A 21,017-nucleotide genomic window follows, 5' to 3' on the forward strand; every position below is an offset into this window, starting at 1 on the left:
AATGTCTAAGAAGCTCAAGTCCACTCAAGTATGGTATGGTTTGTGGTTTCCTTGCTAAATGTCAGACCAGTGGAAGTCAGGTCACACATGTTTTCTCATTTCAGGAGAGAACTCAGTTCTTTTTACAATGACACAACATTCCAAAGGACTTTTGCAGGGCTTCACACAGGGTATGGATCATATTATACATATGTAGGCATGGCTTTACATGACAAGTATACAATAAATGTGTTGTATTAATATATTATCTTTTCATGAATTTGTATCAATTTAGTGCATGCTGTAAAAGTTACATTACATGTTCAAAAGCTTTCTCAACTTCTAATATGCTAGTCTACGCTCTCAGGACAAATAGAAAGGATCAAGGTCCTCAAAGTAGTTTTTGTATTCAATTGGGGGATTATTTTTCTTAAGTATCATATGACTAAAATTATTTTTAGAAAATTACCATATGACTTTAGGTTTCAAAAGAACTCATGTATTTCTGTTTTCAGTTCATTTTTTTTAACCTCTAAGTTTTTCAAGTTAGAGGGTATTTTTTAAAGTATATTTATTTTCTAGAGACTCAGCCATTTTCTTAATCCCCCCAATACTACATGGATTCACAGGCATTTTTACATAATTTGCTAGTTTCTTCTGTGTTGATTAGTCCTTATTATTCCCTATTGTGGTAATTAAATTTTGGCGAGTATGTTAGCTATCTACAATTTTAAAATTATGTGGGTTTTTATATTAGTTTCATAATAGATTTGCTTATTTATAGCCTAAAGATATAATCTACTCTTGTGATTGGCATTCAGCTAAATTTGTTTCTGATAACCTTCACCTGTCTATCAAGTTTTTTTCATTTCTTTTTTCATTGTACCTGTTTTATTAGCTATATGTTTTTCCTTGCAAATGCCTCATCAATTTTTGAAAACACTTTCTTTATAAGTTAAAGAAAATTGCCAATTTTAGAGAATCTCTTAACCCAGTATAACCCACTTGACCAATTATCCTTTTATATGTTTTTGACTATAATCTTCTTGTGATCATTACACACTGCCATAGAGAACATTTTTTGAGTTCCTTCTTCAAAAAACAACAAAAGAGCAATGACAAGCATAAGGCAATAACTTCAAACATACAGCAAAGTGAAATAAAGACACTGGAGTTTAAAAGCAAAGTCAGAGAAAACAGAATATAAAAAAATGAATATATGGAGATTAAAGATGATGAAAAGGTACTTTTAAACTCCCCAAAGGGAAATATCAAAATATTCATACTTGCTATCTTACTAATCAGTGTGTGCCTGCCTATGGAAGAGACTAATGTATTCAGAGCTGAAGTTATTTGAAAGTTTAGTTTTTATCTTATTATTTGTAGGCAATTATAAAAAACTCTACAGAATTAGTTATTTACAAAAAGAAACTGTACACACAAATACACACACACAATGATGGACCTAAAAATAATAGAGCAAATCGTAAATATTTTTCTCTTATTCTCAGGGAAGAGCTACTGGTAATGAAACTAAGAATGTCAACACCTACTTCTACTCTCCTAGAATTAAATTTTACCTCAATTGAGTATCTTCAACATATTACTTAAGGCTATTCACATTTACTTCTATACTTAATCTACAGCAATACATTGGTTAAATTCTTATATAAAAGGCACATATATTGCATGATATTTGAGTCCATTTCTTTACCTTGAAATCCATACGCTGATTTATCCCCATTTATATGAGTCTAAAAATTATATTTGACAGAAAAATTAAACACCATTAAATACTGTCCTCATATTCTAGGAAAAGCCTGACTAAGCTAATGTGAGGTCATGTTAAATTATAAATGCATGTTGTATTTCAGGATTATCAAGAAAAGAAAGGCACTTCTCAGCCAATGATGCAACATCAGTGATGAATACTGTCAGCTAATTACTAGGGAAATATATTAAAATCCCTACAGAATATACAGTGAAAGCAAAGATAAGCATATTATAATAATGAAGTGTGTACAGTCTTACTCACTCTATAAAATAGAGTGATCCAGAAAAGCAGCTTCTCTGCTATTTCCCTTTAGTGATTTGGCCTTATTTTCCCCCAGGTGATTCTCCCACTGATTATCTCTTCCACTAGATGTCAGGCAAGAGGAGGGAGTGGTAGTGAATCTGGAACCATGACCACAATTACCTTCTAAGGTGTTAAAATTGATGACTAAACGCAACCAAACTGAATAGTGATCAGGCATATGGAAGATAAAATGCTCTGATAATTAGTTTGAACTAGATATTAATAATAGCAGCTACAGGAGGAACCATATTCTCTTATGGCTACATCAGTCTTTATTTTACCTTTCTCTGCGAAATATTCCCTATTTAGAAAGCTTAGCTTCACTTACGTTTTCCTAAAACAAAATATACATCCCCTTGTAGTACTCAACACAATTTTAACTGAATAATTTTTCAAGGTTAATTTAACGCACGCCTCCCTACCAGCTCCCAAATATAAATCCTGTAAGATAAAACTAAGTTGGTTTTGTTAATTTCTTCATCCACTGACTCAGCATAAAGCACTGGGAGATAGTATACTTCTAAAAATTATGTACTGAACACTGAGTAATGTATAGAATTATTGAATCACCATACTGTACACCTGAAACTAATATACTACTGTGTGTTAAGTGTACTGGAATTAAAATTAAACATATGTATGTGTGTGTGTTTAAGGAGTAATTTTTTAAAAAGGAATATAATTAATGGCATTATAGAGCTATCCATATCCATTTCAAATAGGAACACAGTCTAGATTCATTGTTTGGGCTCAATTTATACATTTCTCTTAACCAGTAAGACTCATGAGAATGAAAGCTATATGGAGACTTTATGGTCTCTTTATTAGACCAGTTATAACATTTTGGTAAGGTATCCTCAGAAGGATGCACTAATGATAACATTGATACCTAATGGAAGATACCCACCAAAAGAAGATAGGAATTAGGAAGATGTACTCTACCTCAGAACACAGATATATAGGCTCTCTGAGCATATGTTTCATATTTTACATGTTACAGTTCATTATGTAGCATGCCGATTTCTCTGATGAGAATTTTAAAATTGCATATTAAATGATAATTCTGCCCTTGCTGCTCCTTGCTCGGTTCATTCAGCCTCTATTCGGTCTCTGTTCCCACTGCACATTTTGTAACCTCTTCAATTACATTTAACAAATTTTATTGCAGCTTAGCAGTTTACATGCATGTTTCCTCCTCGCTATTGGATCTCCACATAAAATGGGCTTTTTATCTACAGTACTTTTCAGAGTTCTTGACATGTTAGACTCTTAGCAAATTTGTCAAATAAAGTAGTAAAGCACATTTAGGTTGAGGGAGAGCTAAAGAGCTTCATCATTGAGAGTAGGTGCTGAAACAGTATAATCAATTAAAGATTTAGTTCCATTAAATAATATAAGACAAAAACCAGGTTTTAAAAGTTATATCCTTGTTTTACTTCTACGATCTGATATTTAGCTATTTACCTTCATTACATATCTTAGTTTGCTGGTTTCCAGGAATAATGTTCCTTCACTTTACAACCTTATATTCCATTTTCCTTCAATGCCTTTACCACTCTACACCTAACATTTCTTCTTTAGGACTTTTTAATTCTTCTTTAGAGTTCCCAACATTTAGATTGTAATAAACATGGTTGTCAATCATCAACAATGAACTCAACATTAATGAACTATTTTCATCACACTGCATTTCATATACAAAAAAGGAGGGCTATAATTCATTATAAAATATGAGGTTTATTTGTTTTTCAAAATATGAAGTTTAAAGTGATTATTTCTGCTTACAATAATCTAGCATTTCCTACTCTGAGAAAATTCTACTATGGTATCAACTGTATGAAAGCAGAATCAAGAATGGAAGAACCAACTTCTGTGCAGAAAAAAGTAATAATTTTGTACAGTTTTTCTCAGTGAACTGATTAAATGAGACTGTAACTCTCCATAGAATGAGCATATGTTATAGAGTCAGCCATACCTATTATCTCTCTGAAATGTCTTTTCAACATCTTGCTTTCACAGTTCAACTACATCCACATACTGAAGTGGATGCTAGTCCTTCCCATTAAATAAACAAAACAAAACACACACACACAGAGCAATAACAAAGTATCTCTTTTGCCACATACTTCTCTATTCTGCTCCTAGTCCATTTCTTTCCTCTAAAGTTCTATATTCACAATTTCTCTTTCATAACACTTAACAACCTATCATAATACATCACTGAACCTAAATTTCACCCCCAAAGTCACTGACTTTCACACTGATAAATTCAAAGGGCATATCAGTTTTCATGTTTATATTATTTCAACATTGTTCTCTTGCTTTTGATGGTTCTGCATTGTGTGTGTATGTGTACACATAAAAGTTTTTAGGAACTGTCTGTTCTGTTTTTAACTCTATACAAAAAGCATAACTTTTTGCCTTAAAAACTGCTCAATAAATGCTTATTGAGTGAATAAATAAAACTGTAAATTAATAAGTTAATGAACTGGAGTTAAAAAGTTGCCTAGAGGAATAATCTTAGGTAAATTAATCTCAAATTTATATTCTCAAATGTAGTAAAGGGACAGATGTCTTCTATATTGAAGAATTTTTATAAAAATTACATTTGACTATTAAAGTAATACTTAAAATATACAATTATTTCAATCTGCAGACCTTAAGGTACTTACAAAAGATTAAAGTGAAAGTCCAAAAATATTTGTAAATTATTCAAGAGAAAGCATTACTTAAATAATCAGAGAGAGAAGTTTGTATATTCACTGTCTTAGACAGCCGTTCCCCATTGTATAGTGGCGGGGAGGGGAGGTATGCAGTGTGCACATGCATGTTTTGGGTATGTTTCAATTACTGAGGCTATATATTATTTAAAGTAAAAATGCTTATGCATAGTCCTGGATGTAGTTTTTGCTTACCTACATCAGAGAATCTCAATGAACTTAAGTGGCTAAAAAGAAAAAAACCCTATGAATTATTAGCACCATACTCTATCCTAATGAGCTTACTGACCCAAAACATTCTGTTCTTATTCTTGCACAGAAAATGGGGAAAAGAGATTAGAGATAGCCAACATTCCATGACTATTCAAATTTTACTTTAACTTTTATGGGAAAACTTTAGGGTGTTTGAAACAGAAAAGTAAGTTGAATTCATTTATACTTTACAAAACATCCAGGAAGATTTTTCTCTAAGATTGGCATTATTCACCACTGCACCATTGGCTTTAGCCAGTACAATAGGTAAATAAGAAAAAAAAGATGGTATAAGAAATTTTAAAAGGAATTATTACCCGAAGATAGTATGTTCTATTCTCTGTAATAAAAAAAAAAAAGTCCTGAAGTGTCATTCAATTTAAATGAATCCAAAAACTTTCCTGTTTGCAAGGCCACTGACTATAATCAATGCATTTCAATATTTCAATGATACAAAACATTTTTAGAAATGATATAATGCATATGAATGAAAAATATCAAATGTCTGGGTAAAAATTCTAAAAGCAGATATGGCAGACTCTGTGCAGAAAATTATAGGACATTATTGCAAGACATTAATGAAAACCTAAATCAGTGGATGGTTGCTAAAAGTATTATAAGTCTTATCATTGTAAAGATGTAAGTTTTTCTCAAATCCGTCTATTGATTCAACTGCATCCCAAACATAACCTCATCAAAAATACTTGGTAGATTTTGAACATCTGGTTCTAAAATTTATACGGACTACATTCCTCCCAGAAAAGCCAAAATATTCTTGAAAATGAAAAAAAAACTGGGAATTTACTCTGCAAGATTTTATAAACGCTATAACAATGAAATAATGTGGGTTTGTCATAAGGATATACTTATAGCCCAACACATAAAGAGACCAAAAGGACACCAATATTTATAAAAATGTCATTTCAGAGCAGAATAAGAAAGCCAGTCTTTTTAATAAATGGTAATTATTAAATTGGAACACCCATATAAAAATATAAATAAAACACTTGATGCATACCTTAACTGTTCACAGTAATCAGATATAGGGAAAATTTATATGTAAAAGAGAATGTTAAAAAAATGAAGATAACATCAGATGATATATGAGAATGTTTTCACTAATTTGATGAAGTATACTTTATTATTAACCCAATCTTTTGGCATATGATTTTGCATTTCTCCCCTAAAGACATGAAGTAGATTGACCTCCTGTCCCCTCTTAACTTTGGATTTGATAATTTGACTTGTTTTGTTAATTAAAATAAACTAGAGAAGTGCCTAGAGGTGGCTCAGTCAGTTGAGTGTCTGCCTTCAGCTGGGGTCATGATCCCAGAGTCCTGGATCCAGTCCTGTGTCAGGCTCCCTGCTCAGCGGGGAGTCTGCTTCTCTGCCCCTCCCCTGGTTCATTCCCTCTGTCTCTCTGTCTACGCACCCCCTCTTGCTCACTGTCTCTCTCAAATAAATAAATAAAATTTTAAAACATAAAATAAACTCGAAATAACGGTACCGTTTGCAAGCTCTGGACTCAGGAGGCTTTGAGTGTTTCCTCTTCCACTTTGCTCTTGCCTAGAGAAGAAGGTGCACCAGCAAGCCCTCTGGTCCTGGGAGGAAGATGAGAGGCACTTGGAGGGCCATTCCATCTGAGCTGAAGCCTGAAGCAGAGGCAACACAGCTGTACCGCGTATGTTTGGTGAGAAAGAGAGTCACCCTACCAACACTAACCCTCCTGCATACTTGTTAGGAAAAACTTTGTCGTTTGAGGCCATTAAATACTGGGATGCTTTCATATGGAGCACTACTTTCAGAATAGCTAACCTATGAATTTGGGGGAAAAACTCTTTTTAAACAGAAATCAACACTAACATGAAAAATATTAGTAACTGAGCTACATTAAAATTAACAACTTTCGTTATCAAAAATCATCTTTAAGAGAGTAAAATTTAAAGGGATCTTGTTTTCCAGGAAACATGAAGAACTTCCATAAATCAACAGAAAAGACATTAAAATAGAAAAATATGTAAGAAATTTTCAGACACTTCATTAAACACTATATCCGAACGACCAATAAACATTTTAAAAGATGCCTCATTTTATTATCAATTGCACTTATATAAATTAAAAACAAATTCATGGAAATTCATGATTCATGAATGAAAATTAAAAGAAACACAAGATACCATTACACACCCAATAGTAACAAAATATAAAGGCCCCAAAACAACAGATGTTGGATGTGAAGCAACTTAAACTCTCCTATGTTGCTTGTGGTACTATAGATCAGTAGGGCAACTTTGAAAAACCATCTGACACTTCCTAGTAAATTTATGAATACATGAACTCACTCACAACTGATCATTCTACTCAAAGGTATACGTGAGTGTTCATGGATACTGAGAAATCACAAGGACATTCAGGGCAGCATGATTTATAAAGACAGATAGCTGGAAACAGACCGAATGTTTACCAAAGTGTAATGATAGAAAATAAAAGAAATATACTCAGCAAGGATGACTCTTATGAGTTAATATTGGAGAAAAAAGCCACACAAAGTATACATATTTTATAATTCATTTTATACTAATTTAAAACCAGACAGAAGTACTGTAGTGTTAGAAGGCAAGATGGTAGCTATCATTGGTAGGGAATATATAGTTCATTGAAAAACAAGAATAGCTTCTGCAATATGGGTAACAGTCTATTTCTTGACTTGCAATATGATAATAGAGGTCCACAAACTGTGAAGTTTGTTCAACTGCTCATTTAAAAACCATATATTTTTGAGATAATTATGCTTTGGTGAAAACTGACTTGTAACGCTCTGTAGAGGAGAGACTATAGTCAGTCTCAGGTAGAGTCAGAAATGCCAGTCAAGGGGGGCGCCTGGGTGGCTCAGTCGTTAAGCGTCTGCCTTCGGCTCAGATCATGATCCCGGGGTCCTGGGATCGAGCCCCGCATCGGGCTCCCTGCTCGGCGGGAAGCCTGCTTCTCCCTCTTCCACTCCCCCTGCTTGTGTTCCCTCTCTCGCTGTGTCACTCTCTCTGTCAAATAAATAAATAAAATCTTTAAAAAAAAAAAAAAAAAAAAAAAATGCCAGTCAAGTGCTGGTTGGGATTAGGTTATTAGTAGTGAGGATGTTGAGTAAGCCACGAGCTGCAGTAGGAAGCTTTGGATGCAATTAACCCTAGGTTGGCTTATGATTATGGAAAACATGAACCTTATTTAATGATTTTGTTGCAGCCCATGAAAACTCCATCAAAATGCCTTTTTTCCTCCTATATTTGGGACCATTTTTGGTTTAAGATTTAACAGAAAATACTTGTTCTGAGCATTGTAAGTACAGACACTGCTACAAAACAAGAGTTCTTTTGATTTTAGAAATATTCACTTTATAGCCATTGATTATGGAATTGATTAGCTGGCTTTTTGACTACTCCACATTTTTTTGGATAATCTGGCACACTATAAACCCATAAAAAATAAATTTATTTATAATAGGCTACCTTGACAGACCATGTATATACTGCTAAAAGCTTTTCATAAATCAAGACCCTCCATTAACATTCCACTAGTAAAAACCATTAGACTGTTTTATCAGGAATTCTGATATATTACATTTTTCCCCAAGATTTGACTTAAATTTCTTCTTCTGAGACATCTGTGGTAGAGTACAAATAAAAATCAATCAATAGAAAATTCCACCCACTTGGAACAGAACACTTCTATGTAACCTATGATTTATAAGAAGTAGTAAAACAAAATTAAATGAAGGATAATGAAGAAACAACATATGAAACTTGTAAGATGCAGTTATACTTAGCTCAGAGGATACTTCATAGCCTTTAGTGCATACATTTATATCAAAACACAGTAGAAATTCATTGACTAAATATACCATCTCAAGATGCCAGAAAAAAATAACAAAATGTAAAAATTGAGAATGGAGGAAATAAAAAAGAACATAACTTAATAAGAACAAACCGCATAATATAGTAAAACTGAAACAAAGATAATAGTTCTTTGAAAATATTATTAATTTTGGTAATTCTTCCATAAAAATGATGAATTAATTTAAAAAATATAAAATACAGGGATGCCTGGGTGGCTCAGTCATTAAGCATCTGCCTTCGGTTCAGGGCATGATCCCAGGGTCCTGGGATCCAGCCCCACATCAGGCTCCCTGCTCAGTAGGGAGCCTGCTTCTCCCTCTCCCACTCCCCCTGCTTGTGATCCTGCTCTCGCTATCTTTCTCTGTCAAATAAATAAATAAAATATTTTAAAAAAATATTGACTCAAGACATCTGATTCTGACAAGGTAATGCACATATCCTAGAAAACTTTCTTTTTTGGAAATGTGTAAAAATACTTATAAACAATATAAAACAGGGACACCTGGGTGGTTCAGTCAGTCAAGTATCTGTCTTTGGCTCAGGTCACGATCCCAGGGTCCTGGGATCAAGCCCCGCATCGGGGTCCCTGCTCGGCGGGAAGCCTGCTTCTCCCTCTCCCACCCCCCTGCTTGTGTTCCCTCTCTCGCTGTGTCTCTATCAAATAAATAAAATCTTTAAAAAAATTTTTTTTTAAATAAAAAATATAAGGTACCAGTAAGAGCAATTAAAAAGGAAACTTCCTCATGCATTTAATAAGAGACTACTTAAACAATTTACAGTCGATAAAGTTGATGATTCTTAGTAAATGGAAAATTATTTTAATAAAATTATAAAATTATTAAAAAATAAAATTATAAAAACCGATAGAGCTATGGAAATCTAAGTGGAACAATGTTGCACTTTCAACATACATATATGTGGAAGAAAGATAGCAATAAAGAGATCTGTAAAAAGAGCACAGCAATACATAAACTTTTTCTACCAGAAATGTTATGAAATGATTGTTTCAATCTGGTTGAAATGATTAAGTTTAATATCTTTTAAAATGGAAATGAAAGAGATTTTAAAGATGTGATAGTTTTTTCTGGAAGAAAAAACAAAAAACAAAAACCTATCCTCTCTCATGGCTTAGTATAACTTCTGTTTCTATATTAAGAAATGCAAAAGTTCTTAAGTGACACACACTCATTTTTAATACATTTTTATGAACCTCCACAAGGTGCTCAGCCTCCAATTACTATTTTTATTGCTATACAGGGAAAGTGTTATTTTCCGAAATACACAGGCCTGTATTAAACTGCATTTTGTGTTTTGCAAGGGAAATTAATCCCCAAGTAGTACAAGATGATTATTATGACTTAAATGACACCAATTTTGAGAAACACAGCTTTGTCACTGTGCACAGAAGGACACTCTTTTTACCAGCTAAGATACAAAAGATAATAAAATTAAATAATATCTTGGTGGCAAATTCTTTTCCAAATATTAATATATTACTTCAAAACTTTGAATCCGGCCACACAGAGTTGGCCAAGTCCAACAATTACCATTCAAAATAATTCTAGCTCTACTAATTTTGAAGTAGTTAAATATAGGATTTTTTTTAGTACTTACAGAAAAGTCAACACTATCTTGACCAAATAAATTCACAAGATATATAATTTATACCATGTAGGAGATATTATTTGAAATGTACCTTATCATTATATGGTATGTGTTTTACATCAGACACTAGAAAAAATAAAATATTACAAAACTTTTTCATTGTAAAGCTCGGTTTCAAAATAGAAAAAGAATATATCTAGAAACAAAATTTATGTTTTTCAAAATAATTTAATGACAAATATGCCATCTATTTCTGTATAGTGATAAAAGAAAAGATGCTTAACTTTATATTAATATATTGGAGACACTTATCATTTCCTAGTACACATGTTTAGATTAATTATCAAACACTGCTAAAATAGAGAAAAGTTCTAACAAATTACAAAAGTAATTCTGTGTCTCCCAAACATTAATATCAAGTAGAAAAACATCAAGCAATGATTAGCTATGTTCATACACTATTTTAATAACCCAAGAGGTAACTTTGAATACAACTATTTGATTTTTTTCACATGACTTTGCTAATGACATTATCTGAACATCATTTTAAAGTATGAATTTTATCATGTCTCTATGAAGGTTTCTGCATGGTTACATTCTGATTGATCCCACAGTGTATTTTTGTAATTGGCAAAACAAAACAAAAAAAAATCAGAAATAAGAGTCAATAGGCTGGGTTGTGAAAACAGTAAGTGGAATTATATGTATATGTGCGTGTACACACCCAAGCACAGTTATGGCTAATGAATTAAAATGAACGACATTGGTTTGGGTATCAAAATGAAGTTGTAGGTGTTCATTCATTTTTCCCCCTCAATTAAATTTTAGTTGATTTTTCTACCTACTTATTTCCTTTAAGGCTTTGGTAGCTACTTGACCCTTGTACTTTATCACAATGAATTTTCTTCCCCACCATGAGCTCTCGGCAAACATCCAATAATGACAGGAAAGTTGTATAAATGTGTATGAACCAGTGAAAGCACAGGCTGTGGAACTAGTCAGAACATAGGTCTCTCCTCCTTGCCTAGATACCCACTTTAATAACAGGAACCATCTGTTATTAATTATGTTTGTTTTTCTTTTATTAAACATATTTCCTGATATTTTTAAAAGCATTTGTTGAATATATATTCATACATGAAGGAGAAAGTAGAACAAAAATGTGTATGTTCACTAACACAGACTTTTACAACTTACTTATATTTTTGTTTTTGTTGATGCTAATGCTGTTTAAAAATAACTGCATGTATTCACTGACCCTATCTTAATATTTAATGATTTATTTATTTTTCAGGGCCTGTTTGAGAGGATGCAGGTGATGCCTTACAATAATAGCAATGATGATAATAATGAAATAAGATCACATATTACCTTTCTATTCAATGAAATTATTACTACACAACTTAAAACAAAGAAAGAAAAGACTGATGTGCAGTATAGCCTGAGAAATGTCATGGTAATATACAGGAGTAGTTGTATTCCCTCTCTGTCCTGGTATCAGCAAAAGTTAGGAAAGTCTGCGGAAATGAAGTAATTAACCATCTTACTCTTAAAAACAAGTAGTATTTAGTTCTTCAGTGGTTGGGGGATGAGTAATGAGTAGGAGATGAAACTGAAAAAGGAGACAAGAGTCAGTTGCGGAAGGTTTTATGTCAAATTAATTAGCTTAGATTGTACTTCATTGCTGGTGATTGATTTTAAATAGAGCAGTGGCAGTGGAGATGAATATTTTTGACTGACAAATTACTTGACTAACATTGATAAAATTAAAGAATATATTAATTTTAGTTGATCAACATTCCATGGTAATTTTAAAAACTAACCAGTGATATAATACATAAATACAAAAGTGAAGCTATATTTACCCTAAGTTTGCCATTGTTATACCATGCTGTTATACCTAAATTGTCTTTAAAGAAAGGTAATTCTTCCTTCCTTGAGTTTCTTTTTTACCAGCTTATTAAGATATAACTGATATATAACACTGTATAAGTTTAATGTGTACAGCATGAAATGACTTGACGTGCATATATACTGCAAAATAATTACAGGAAGTTTAGTTACCATCCATCACCTCATAGAGTTGCAGTTTTTTTTTTCTTTGTGATGAAAACTTTTAGGATCTACCTTTCTTTTCTTAAAGATTTTATTTATTTGACAGAGAGAGACACAGCAAGAGAGGGAACACAAGCAAGGGGGATGGGAGAGGGAAAAGCAGGCTCCCCGCCCAGCAGGGAACCCGATGCGGGGCTTGATCCCAGGACCCTGGGATCATGACCTGAGCCGAAGGCAGACACTTAAAGACTGAGCCACCCAGGCACCTGAGGATCTACTCTTTTACCAACTTTCAAATATACCATACGGCACTGTTAGCTATAATCATCATGTTGTACATTACGTCCCATTATATCTTATAACTGGAAGTTTGTACTCTTTGACCACTTTTACCTAATTCTCCCATCTCCAACATCTGGCAACAACAAATCTGATACCTTTTTCCATAAGTTTGGTTTCATTTTAGATTCCACAAATAACTGAAATCATACAATATTTGTCTCACTTACTTCACTTAGCATAATGCCCTCAAGATCCACCCGTGTTTTCCCAAACGGCAAGATTTCTTTCTTTTTTATGGCTTAATGGTATTCCTATACATTGCTATATATGTGATAGATAGACAGGTAGATAGGTAGACAGACAGACAGACGAATAGTACATTGTCTTCATCCACTCATCTGTTGATTCACACTTAGGTTGTTTCCATGTCCTGGCTATTACAAATAATGCTGCAAGGAACATCGGGGTGCAGATACCTCTTCAATATAGTGATTTCATTCCCTTTGGATAAATTCCAAAAAGTGAAATTGCTGGATCATATGGTATTTCTCTTTCAATTTTTTGAGGAATCTCCATATTGTTTTCCATAGTGGCTGCATCAATTTACATTCCCACCAACAGTGCAAAAACCATCCTCACCAGCATGTGTTATCTCTTGTCTTTTTGATGGTAGCCACTCTAACAGGTGTGAGGTGCTACCTCATGGTGGTTTTGATCTGCATTCTCCTAATTATTAGTGACGTTGAGCACCTTTTCCTATACTTTTTGGCCATTTAAATATCTTCTTTAGAAAAATGACTATTCAGGTCCTTTGCCCATTTTTTAAATTGCTTTATTGAGGTTTTTTTGCAATTGACTTTTATGGGTTCTTTATATATTTTGGATATTAACCCTTTATCAGATATATAGGATCTACAAATATTTTCTCCCATTCTATAGATGTCTTTTCACCTTGCTGATTATTTCTTTTGCTGTACAGGAACTTTTTAGTTTGTTTTAATCCTTGACTTCAGATTTTGTTGCTGTGTCTTAGGTGTTATTTCTAAAAAATCATTGCCAAGACCCTTGTCATGAGGCTTTTTCCCTATGTTTTTTTCTCTGAGTTTCACAGTGTAAGGCCTTACATTTATGCCTTTAATCGATTTGGAGTGAATTTTTATGAGTGATGTAAGATAGGGGTCTGGTTTCATTCTTTACATGTAAATATACACTTTCCCCAGCACCATTTATTGAAGAGACTGGCTTTTTTTCAATGAATATTTTAGGCTCCCTTTTCAAATATTAGTTGACCATATATACATGGGTTTATTGAGTTTGTTTTCTAAAATTTTACATGGTAAAAAAACTAGATAAAAGAAAACTCAGATAATAGAAATTGGGACAAATACATGTATGGCTTATAGCTGATGATAATATTTCTTGTGTGAATTAGAAAATTGCTGCTTTTTTTGGATTATGATGTGGCAAACTAATTTTATACCTATGAACAATGGACAATAAGCAATATATTATCAAAAAAATGGTATCTCTAGGGGCGCCTGGATGGCTCAGTCATTAACTGTCTGCCTTCAGCTCAGGTCATGGTCCCCGAGTCCTGGGATCAAGCCCCGCATAGGGCTCCCTTTTCAGCGGGAAGCCTGCTTCTCCCTCTCCTACTCCCCCTGCTTGTGTTCCCTCTCTCGCTGTGTCTCTCTCTGTCAAATAAATAAATAAAAATCTTTAATAAAAAATTTTAAAAAATGGTATCTCTTTTAATTCCCATAAGAGATACCCACCTCTTTTTCACATAGGTATGTATTTGCTGAATGAATGAAAAACTGCCATTAATAATTCTACTGATAATCTAAATCTTCTGAATTGAGGGAGGCATTGACCTCAATTGTCTGTTTTTAGGAGGTAAGGAACACCATTTACTGTTACCAAAAGGGGATTTCACTATTGCAGATTTATTTCAGAAAGACCTTTGGCAACACTCCTCTTTAGAAACTGCATTTGATTATGTGATGAAATTATATTTTTCTGTAAATTCATGAAGACCTTATCTTATACTTTTATAATCTATTCTTAAAATATACTGTCTTTCTTTAAAACAGTTAAAGATATTTTAAAAATTGGGTTATAGTCTCAAATTTATTTTTCCAAAGATGCTGAGAAGAGCACATTATAATTTACCATTGCTTTATCTAAAATCAAGGAATTATGGTAACAAAGGTAGCAGGAACTTATAAATCTCCCCAAGGAATCAAAACATTTTAACATTATATTATATTCAATTTTACAGATTTTGTCTGAATTCCTAAAGCAAGTAATGTTTCTTTTTATTTTTACAAAATCCTCTAACTATATAGATCTACCCAAAACATTATAAATTTGTTTCAAACTATGTTGTTACTGTCTTAAGAACCAGATACTTATATAAGCCACGATGATGATTTAGAACTGGAAAGGTAGAAAGGTTAAGATACAGAATTGTGACATTACTAATTTAAGTCTTTAAAAAAATCTATTTATGGTAGCATATAAATTGAAGAAATGCTAATCTCAAGATAATAATTCTATAACAAATTTGTTCAATATCCGTTTTGGACTGGTTGAGTAGAAAATAAAATTGAAGAAGGTATTTTCTCTGACCTTCAAAGACACATGAATTAATATTAACATAAATTTTAGCAGTTAAATTAGGAGTGCCCACAGAAAAGCCTTGTGGTATCTATTATAAAGTTGTGTTTCCATCAAGTCTGAGGATTTCAGTGGGTCCTTGTCTTATTTAGAAAAAATAAAATAAATTATATATGAGTAATGAACATATTACAAGATAATTTGTACAGCTATATCATCATAATAAAATACTTAAAAATGCAATTTCTTCTCTAAAGTCCATAACTGAAGTAAATTACCATAACTTGTGTATGCTTATCTGTGTTATGATATGCATGTAGGAAAAGTATTATCTACTGGATAAATTACCATTACTATGAATAGGTGATGATTTCTATATATTTTCAAGCACAAAAATATCATGTTAAATTTAAATTTATTGCATTTTTTAGCACCTAAAAATAATGTTTCTGTTTTATTAAATCTTGCCAAGGGTAAAATTTTTTTAAAAATCCAGTACTGAAGACTGTGATTTGGGATTTCAATGAAGACAGAAAAGAAGTGATGTTTTTGCCCACTCCCCCAGGCTAAAATACACTGTGAATAAAGGAATGAAGGAAAAACAGAAAATAAAGCTAATATATCCTATAAAGCAAGAAAACACACAATTCTAACAGATTATATATGAAGAAGAACTGTTAAGAGATGTAAAATAAAAAACCAGAAACAGGGAGATCATGCAGTGAGGAAGTATGTATGTGGAAATCTGGGCAAAAACAAAAACAGTAAAAGACGGATACAAATTAAAACCCACAAAAATTATACTATGAAACGGCTTTATGATGGTTATAGATATTAATGATTTATATTACATATTATATATAAATATGGTATATATGATTATTATCTGTCATATTCTATAACAGATATAAATTATAAACAATTTGGTGGAGTAGGAAGCTCTAAGAATCAGTTCCTCCACTGAAATAACTATTGAGCTAGCAAGAGCTGTCAGTATAAACTATTTCAGAAATTTGTTGTCTTGTCAGACACTTGCAGTGTCTAGGGGAGTGCTTATTGAAAAAAGAAACTGGTATATTTTGAATTTTGGTGTTTCACATAGCACCTACCATGCCCTAATTCCTAGCCTATGGCACACCGTACTGGGGAGGGTAGTTTGCATTCTTCATGTGGTATGCTGGTGCCACAGTGAATATAAAGACCTTGTCCTCCAAAAATTTGGGTTGTGCGTTTTGGCCAGTCTGAAGGTTCACAGGTACAAAGGCTGGACATTGTTTCAACCACACTGGGCTGAAATGACTTCTTGGAAGGCATCTGTCAAAATAACTTAAAAAGGAAGAACACTTTTTTATTTAGCTTTTCTTATTGAATCCAGACATTTAAGGAGATCTCTCTGAGGTCACTGAATGACCACCAAGTTAATGAAACAGAGATGTGAGTGACCACACAGAACAAGGAATACAGTCATTGCAAAAAAATAGTTTGGAAAGGTCGCTAAACTAAGATGAGCTGGATGACTGTAACTCTCAAAAAAAAAACAACAGCAAACACTAGGGACAGAGAAAATCTGATTTCTAACATTACCAAATATAATTTTCAGTATGTTCAGTTATCAACAAAAATAAAAAATTACAAAGCACACAAAGAAATGCAAAAGAAAAAAAGAATGAAGAAAAATGACCAGAGCTGGGACCCATGGGACACCATCAAAGGTACCAACATACACATTATGTGAATTTCAGAAGAAGGCGGGGGAGAGGGGCAAGACATTTGAAACTCTCTGTTGACCATCAAAGCCAAAGAGTGTGTCTTGAAAGTAGCAAGAGAGAAGTGATTCAATAAACACAGGATATTTTAGTCAAGTTTATCCAGAAATAAAAAAAAAAAAAATTGGGATACAGGAGATGATATAGATATGGATATAGATATATGGTATCTATCTCTCTATATATATTGAGACCTTCTGGACATTTTTTTGCAAGATGGGGGTGGGGGGTGCTGGCACATATGCAGGGCATGCTGGCAGGCTGGAAATTCAGGTAGAAGTTGATACTGCAGTCTTGAGTCACAATTCCAGAATGTAAAGATAAGATAAACAAGTATAGTCAACTGAATTTTTCAAAGGGGACCAAGTTATTCAATGGGAAAGAATAGTCTCTTAAATAAATAGTGCCAAAACTTGGTAACTACATGCAAAATAATGAAATTAGATTCCTACCTAAATGCATATACAAAGATTAACTCAAAACTGATTAACAGCCTAAATATAAGTTGTAAAACTATAAAACTCTTAGAAGAATACATAGGGGTAAATCTTCATGACCTCTGATTTGGCAATGGATTCTTATATTTGACACCAAATTACAAAAAAAAAAAAATAGATAAGTTGGATGGCATAAAAATTTCCAATTTTTGTGCATCAAAGAGTATTATCAAGGAACAGAAAAGATAACATAGGGAATGGGAAAATACTTATAAATTATATATCTCATAAAAGTTTAACATAAAGATATAAAGTATTATAAATTAACAAAAAGACAACCCAAATTGAAAAGGTGCAAAAGACCTGAATAGACATTTCTTGAAGAAGATATACAAAAGACCAACAAGTACATGAAAAGATGTTCAACGTCACTGGTCAAAAAGAAAATGCAAATCAAAACCACAATGAGATGCCACTTCACACCCACTGGAATGGCTAAAATACGAATAAAGAAAAATAGCAAATGGTGGTTTGTCTCCTCCCTTCAACCTCTCATTTGATTAATTAGACCAATCGTTTTCAATCCTCATTCTGTTCCTATCCAGTTCTTACTCAAACCACAGATTTTCAGGCTCCAGTGAACTCCACAGTCACCTGGTTGAAAAATGATGGGTCTAACTTTGGCCTTTATGGTCCTTGGATCTATGACCTCCATATCTGCTCAAGGCAACCTGTAGTCTGTATATAATCCAGCCACCCAACCACAAGAACTGTTAGCTCTCACTAATGTACCCTCTCAAAAACATTAATCCCCCACTGACAAAGTACCCATTTCATTACTGGCTTTTCTGAACAAATATTTCATCATCATGGGAGCCGATTCAATTCCTTCAATCATACAATGGCATAGAAACCTACTTCATATGAGCAGCCACTGAGTGTTTCCTATGAATACCATCAAGTATCTCATGAAAGAATTAGGCTGTTACTCAGCAGCAGAAGAGTTAGCAGGTACATGGACACCATTCTCAACATCCTGTGAAGAAATATGCTTTGACTTCACAAGTGTGTGTACTATGGTTCTAGAGTCCAGCAGAGAACCATCTCTTTGTGGCTCTTTCACTTTATAAACATGCTTGAGAGACGGTAGTCAGGTTGTGAGAGATACTTGTTTGGGGTAAACACATCAAACAGTCTAAGCTTGGGAATGGCATGTTTAGGGAGTTCTTAGAAGTACCCAGGAAAAGCAAATTTAATTTTGGTGCCATAGGATGTTGAGTCTAGGTAGGAATTGTGAGGAATTGGAAGATTTTGTTATCAGGCAAAGAAAAGGATGCAGCAATCATATTTTTCTTCAAAACATTCCACAGTAGTATGTGAATTTGATTTATCATTATTGTATATAAACAAATGTGTATTTTAAAAATTAGAATAAATCAAAATTTTAGTTATTTTTTAAACTTAAAACTTTTTATAGAGTTTGAGTTCCCTCTAAATTGTATTAAATATCTACAATCATTTGATAATTCAGTAAAGGATTATAGACACTAGGAAGGTACATTTAAAATAAGGGAGAGTGTATACTTTTTGGATACTAAACTTAGAGTATAATTGAATGCACTTACGTATTACCAACTTAGTTCTGAGGCCTGATTGTTCACAGGGCCTCCAACTTTCCACTTTATTTCAGGCAGTGAATGGAAAAACAGCATGGAAACGCATGACTCTACGTTCTTTCATGTGGAACCATTTAAATAAGTGAAGGGATATTTACTCTAGCTATTTCTAGTACTGTATAAGGCAGTGCTTTTGATAGGGCATTGCAATTCACTCAACTTAACTATAGAAACCATAAAATAAAGCTACCTTAGAAGCCAGGAGGAAAAGAACTAAATCCTCTTCAAACAATCCTCCAGAGACAATGTTGAAAAGAGACCTAAGTTTAAACTGTGACACTAACACTTACTTTTTTTAGAAAAATTTCCTACATCTCTAAATTTTGTCTTTAAACTGGCAGTAGGACTCTGCTGTACTGTATTATTCAGAGTTCTCCAGAGAAACAGAACCAACAGGATATGTATACATACAGAGAGAAAAATGTATTTTAAGGAATTGGCTAACATGACTGTAAAGGCTAACAAGTCCAAAATCTGCCAGGTGGGCTGGCAGGTTAGCGATGCAGGGAAAAGTTGATGCTGTAGTTTGATTACAAGGGCAGTCTGGAAGCAGAAGTCTCTCTTCTTTGGGGAATCTCAATCTGTTTTCTGTTAAGGCTTTCAACTGATTGGATGAGGCCCACTCACATTACAGAGGGTAATCTGCTTTACTCAAAGTTGGCTGATTTAAACACTAATCTCATGTAAAAAATACCTTCACAGAAACATCCAGACTGTATCTGACCAAATGTCTGGAATGCCATGACCCAATCAAGCTGACACATAAAATTAACTGTCACATATACCTAATAATAAAGTAAGGTGGACTAATGAATAACTGATTTTCTTCTCTGGACCTTTAGTTTGCAGAGCTTAAGGGATATACACAAACCTACAGGTGAACCAGCTAGTGTTGAGAGTGCCTTCAGTTGTATATGCTAAAAATAAGTCAGAGAACAACACAAGACACCAATGGCAAGCATTTCTGTTGTAAAGCTAAAGAAAAAGGGGAAAAATAAATTACTGGAAAGAATTTCAAAGTATGGGAGGAAATATACCTATATTAGCGAATCAAATTAAGTCAAAAACTTTTGGTCTTGTTAGAGAAAGTATGCATTATCAGCTTCTATCTATCTTCCTTTTCATACTTTTATGTTATTTACATTTTCAAAGCATACAAATAACTTTCAAGCATTTTTTTCTATATATATGAAGGATTGATATCAACTGAATTAAAACTTCAGTGGTTAAGTACTTCTCTACTTTAATAACCATATCAGCTGTAAGCAGATGCTACCATCTGTTTTAAAGCCTCTAGGAAAATTTTAACTAAGTTTAAACTATAAACAGAGGACGACTTATTTCTCATTAAAGAGAGGGAGAAGCTGATGATGTAGGTAAAATCATTTAGAACACTTTGCAATGTTCCTCCAATTAAAATACTGTCAATCAGAATTGGTTACAGAGATTCCACAATGTGAAAAATTTTACTTCATTTTATGCTCACTCATTTGCAACCCTTTGCCTTTAGATCTGAATGTTCTCAAAATCTTTCCTTTCCACATATTTATGTGCTATACAAAAGTGGGGCAGGGGGAGAGAGATAAAGATATGATATCCAATAAAAAGGAAATACAATCTGGAAAAGAAATGAGGGAAATAGCTTAGAAAAATGTTAAGAGT

General features: G+C 33.2%; 1 long non-coding RNA gene across 1 annotated transcript in view; it reads right to left on the minus strand.

Moving 5' to 3' along the window:
* Positions 1-21,017, minus strand: part of LOC113929641 — a 116,635-nt gene that overhangs the window by 68,542 nt on the left and 27,076 nt on the right. The window contains exon 2 of the long non-coding RNA XR_003522271.2: positions 6,536-6,680. This is a non-coding gene — a long non-coding RNA (uncharacterized LOC113929641). The remainder of the gene's footprint in view (positions 1-6,535; positions 6,681-21,017) is intronic.

The sequence above is a fragment of the Zalophus californianus genome, chromosome 5 (genome assembly GCF_009762305.2).
Source record: "Zalophus californianus isolate mZalCal1 chromosome 5, mZalCal1.pri.v2, whole genome shotgun sequence".
Lineage (NCBI taxonomy): Eukaryota > Metazoa > Chordata > Mammalia > Carnivora > Otariidae > Zalophus > Zalophus californianus.